Raw genomic sequence first — 4,997 nt, 5'->3', positions numbered from 1 at the left:
TCCCTATAATGGCAGCAGGCTGTAAAAGAGGCCTAGTTTGGGAATGTTTTAATGAAATTCCTCTACCTATGGGTAAGGCAGGCATGTGCGCAAAATGCAAACACTGCAACAAAGAAATGCAAGGCCTGGTGGCCCGAATGAAACAACATCATGAGAAGTGCTGTGATGAAGACGACAAAAGGAACATGTCTGAACTGGCAGGATCTTCAAGTTGGTAAACGTTTTGAGTTCATCATATTTCTTAAAGACCGCCTTGGGGAACTGTCACGTTTGAGCAAAATTATATTTGTTATTATTATTATTATTGCTGTGTTGTGTCCACTGACCGCCACCAGAGGCCGGCGAACACCCCAGAGCTTGACTCTGGAAGAACATTGGGGACAAGGCTCCTGGTCTCTCCACGGGGGAACCAATGGGACGTTGGCGGTAGATTCAAACCCACCAATGGGACCTAGGGGGTGGCCCCATATGTGTATATATAGTTGGCCCACGGGCCATTTTCCTTTGTCTATGTTGTGTAGCCGTAAGCATGCAGGATGATATGCGAACCGCAGCGGCCTTGCCATGCGGTTAACCCACTACACAATATGCTGCATGTTACTGTCATTTTGATACAGTTGTTATGAAGAAATAAAGAGTTGAAACAAGCAAATATTCTTTTTCTGAGCAGTACTGAGTGGCAGTGAATACAATGAGTCATACTAAATACGCAGAAACAAGTGGAGACCCGCAAGAAACTTGCGGGATGGTTATCTCATTCGTCACACCCTTGCTTCCTCTCCTCACCCCCAACCTCTCTCACACTATTTCTCCCCTGCCCCCTTTTCTTACACTCTATTTCTCCTCCATGCATGTGACTTCCTCTTTCTTTCTGACCTGTCATCTTTCTCTTTGTTTTTCTGCCTCCCCACTTCATCACTCTTTCTCTTTCTGCCCTCACCCCACCATTATTTCTTTCTGCCCCCATCACTCTCCCAGCCTCCTGTCTGCTTCCTCCCCCACTCCACAGAGCAGCAGTGGTGGCAGTGCTCCTAGCCACCCACCTGCTTCCTCTCCCCCCACAGCAGCAGTGGCAGCGGTCTGGGAATCACAATGGATTTCCAGTCCTCACCCGGAGGCTGGTAATGGTGGTTCTCGTGGAGGAAATGGCTGGAGGGTGGAGTCTATGACATTACACCAGTCCATAGTTCCGCCCCTCCTCAAATCCCACCCTCTCCAGGCTCCACCCCTCAAATGTCCAGGAATTTCCCAACCTGGAGTTGGCAACCCTATTTCCTTCCCACGACCTGGAGACCCCCCAGAATTACAACTGGACTCTAGACAGCAGAGGTCTGTCTCCCTGCAGAAAATGGCTGCTTTGGAGGGTGGACTCTGTGGCATTATACCCAGCTGAGGCCTCTCCCTTCCCAAACCCAGCCCTCCTTAGAGTCCACCACAAAATCTCTAGAAATCCCCCAGCCTGGCACTGGCAACCCTTGTGAGGCCTGCCTCCAAGGCTCGCTCCCTCCTTGAAAGGCCAAAAGAGGCCTGGAAAGGGCCCTTCCCCCACCCTTTTACTGACAGAGCCAGTTAGAAGCCCCCCAAAAAACATTCTAATCTCTCATCGTTGATGCCTGAAGCAGATCCCTACAGAGGCCATTTCAAAAGGTTTTGGGGGGAATTCAACCGTCTCTGAAGGGATTTTTTTTAGTTTTTGGATTTTTCTACAAACCCAGGAAGTCTACTGATTACGTAGGAAATGCTGTTGGGGGAGAGTGAGCCCCCTGTTGGTGGAAATAAGTATCCGCACAGAAAAAAACCCACTAGCTAATAGAATAAGGATGGTATAAATAATAAAATAACAGCATTGACTTTTTTGTTTAGAGGAATCCATCATCAGCATAAAGGAGGATTCTGGAAACTATCCACCTTTGAGATAACCATCTTTCTGTTCTACGGTGTCCAGGATAGTGTTTCAGTCACATCATATACATCACACATCCACAGTATATCATCTAAAAGAAAGAAAAAAGCTGACCAGCCAGGAACCACCATAGGTAAGTTTGTGACAAAAACCAGCAGATTAGAAAAAGAGTTAATTAATGAAAAAACTGCCCAGTTTGTTTACGTGAAAAACTCTTCTTTCCATCTGATTGAAAACCCACACTTCATTAATATGGTTCAGTCACTGAGACCAGGATACAGTCCACTTGGCAGAGCAGATGTTGCAGGGAAACTGCTGGATAAAGTGCATGACAGAGAAAGGGAGCAATGTGGAACAGCTCAAGAGGGTAAAATTGTTAACCTAAGTCTTGATGGGTGGAGTAATGCCACATTGATCCTGTTGTATATGCTTGTGTAACAACAGAAGAAAGGAATGTCTTCCTTGCAGAAACTACTGATACATCAGGAAATGCACACACAGCAGAATAATGACAAGAAGCGGCAGCAAAAGCTATCATAACATATGAACAAAAATTCAAATATCTAGTACAGAGTTTGGTCATAAACAATGCTACAAATGTATCTAAGATGAGAAGAAATTTAGAAGAGCAGGAAGGGAATACAAAGCTAATAACATGGTTGCAATGCTCATTTGCTGTACCTCCTAGCCAAAGACTTCAGTGTCCCAGAAAGAAAAAATTGCTAAGTACTTCCGTAACAATAATTTTGCAGCAGCAGCTCTTAGAGAATGGGTGGAACCAAGCTAATGTCCCCACAAGATGTTAGATGGAACTCTGCAGTGGACTGTTTTGAGTAGTATATCAAAAACTGGCCTATTCTGATGACAGTTTGTGAACCAAATTGAGAGAAAATAGATGGCACTGTCATGGCCAAAATCCTCAACATTGGGCTTAAGAGAAATGTTGAACATATGCTGAGCATCCTGAAACCCATTTCTGAAGCTTTAAACAAAATACAGGAAAATAGCTGTTTTATTGCTGATTGCTGTTGAAATTTGGAAGGAACTAAGTGAGCACTTAAAAACAGAACTACACACTGGCAGAATTAAATTACAAGCATTAAAAAAGGAATGGGACAAGCACTGTCTCCAGTTCATTTTCTCGCCAATATTGTCAATATCCGGGACCAGGGTCAAACCTTAAGTGCTGAGGAAGAGGAGTTAGCTATGACATGGGTATCCAGCAGTCATCCATCTGTAATGCCAACTAGAATAAACTTCAGAGCTAAAGGGGAACCCATTCAAGAAATATGTTTGCTGATGATGTTTTAAAGAAAGTCACACTGGTGAACTGGTGGAAGTCACTCAAGCACGTGGATTTAGAGACTGTTGAAGTAATGATTTCACTTTTAACAGCAGTAGCTTCTTCTGCTGGTGTAGAAAGAATATTCTCTTCCTTTTGACTCATTCATTCTAAATTGAGAAATCGTTTGGGACCCGATAAAACAAGAAAGTTTGTTTTTCTTTTCCAGATTATGAACAAACAAGAAAATGAAGACGAGTGAGCTACAGAGGACAGTATTTTAAGTTCTTCATGTGTGGACCGGGCTGAGTTTAAAAAAAGATATTTTGTTTAACCACATCAGTTAACAAGCATAGATGTTTAAGCAAATACAAGAATACATATGTTATAATGTTGTTGTTGAAGTTAAATAAAACTATTTAAATTGTTATTAAGGTAATGATTATTTTTCTCCTTCCAATAAAGTATAGCAGAAAAGTTGTCCAAATACAAATGATTGACCTATTAAACTGGAGATAGTTCACCTAGCAATAATTTCATAATTATCTATGAGTTTCTAATAGTATAATAAATCAGTAATTTTTTTGCTATAACTGTAAAACTAATCTGAAAAGTTGTTATTCTAAAAACGAAACTTTCATCTGGTTCTAAATATTAAGATTATACCAGCAAGAATGAGTCTTTATACAGAAAACCATGATTTAAATTTACTCTTACTAACTAGTGATTTAAATTGTGATTTAAATCAATTTGATTTAAATCAAATCCACCCTGCCTTGCTCTGTCGTCATGTTCTCTTTATCCCAGATGTGAACTGCTCTATTGTCATGTTCTCTTTATCCCAGATGTGAACATGTAAAATGCAAAGTACCTCTTTATTACAGTGACCTGGCATGGCTTGATTGGGTGCCAAAGTGCCAACTGGCACTGAATTAATGATCAGGACAGAGACTGGCACAACTGAGGTCTCACATCACTGTATGCCATTGTACTAGTTGCTTGCAAAGAACTACAGGTGATGGGAAAATGGCAACATCTGGAAAGGCCATTGTTTTATTTCTCCTGTGAACATCTACAACATCTTTTCATGTACAGGTAGCTTGCAACACATCCGACCTGCAAGTGCATACAATACATGAGCTGTGCTCTGAAAAAGGGAAGGACATTATGACATTGCAAATGGTGTATCTGAAGCAGACCCCTGTCATACTTATATTCCCTAAAGGTGGGAGGAAGGATTAATACAAATGGGTAGAAAGTATGCCTAGCCTAACCAGTTCCCACATGGGAAAAACTCCCATAACCATTTTATCTACAACAGATCTGAAATCCTGATAAAACATCTATCGAATGCTTCTAACAGTTTACCTTTTATAACCTCATTGAATCCCATTGCTCTGTAACTGAAGTAGAGTTTCTTCAAAGATGGAATTCCCAGCTGACTTGGGCTCTGGTAGAACGGAGGGGTGCAGGGCTGCATCAGAAGGTCGTGGAACGGCAGTGAGAAGTGGGAGGGAGAGAGGGGTCTTCAGCTGGAGCCAGGCGTGACAGAGGTGGCTGGATCCTCCCCTCCCTCCTTGCACGATGTCCTCAAACGCCCCTTAGAGTTAACAGTCCTTCCATAGGCATTCTTGATCATTCTGTCTTCAGTTCAAGCTCTTTTGCCTCCTGCTCTTCCATTTGTATCTGCCAGCCATCTTTAAAACCAAGATTCTGCTTCTGCTCTTATGTTGAAAGCCCTTCCTCATCCTCCTTGCCACATTACCACCACAAATAGATTGAAACGTTTTGCTCAACATTTCTTTCGCAGAT

Source organism: Gekko japonicus, unplaced genomic scaffold (assembly GCF_001447785.1).
Source record: "Gekko japonicus isolate JY-2015 unplaced genomic scaffold, Gekko_japonicus_V1.1 scaffold1186, whole genome shotgun sequence".
Taxonomy (NCBI): Eukaryota; Metazoa; Chordata; class Lepidosauria; order Squamata; family Gekkonidae; genus Gekko; species Gekko japonicus.
The sequence above is the reverse complement of the archived record's forward strand: the minus strand, read 5'-3'. Positions refer to the sequence as shown.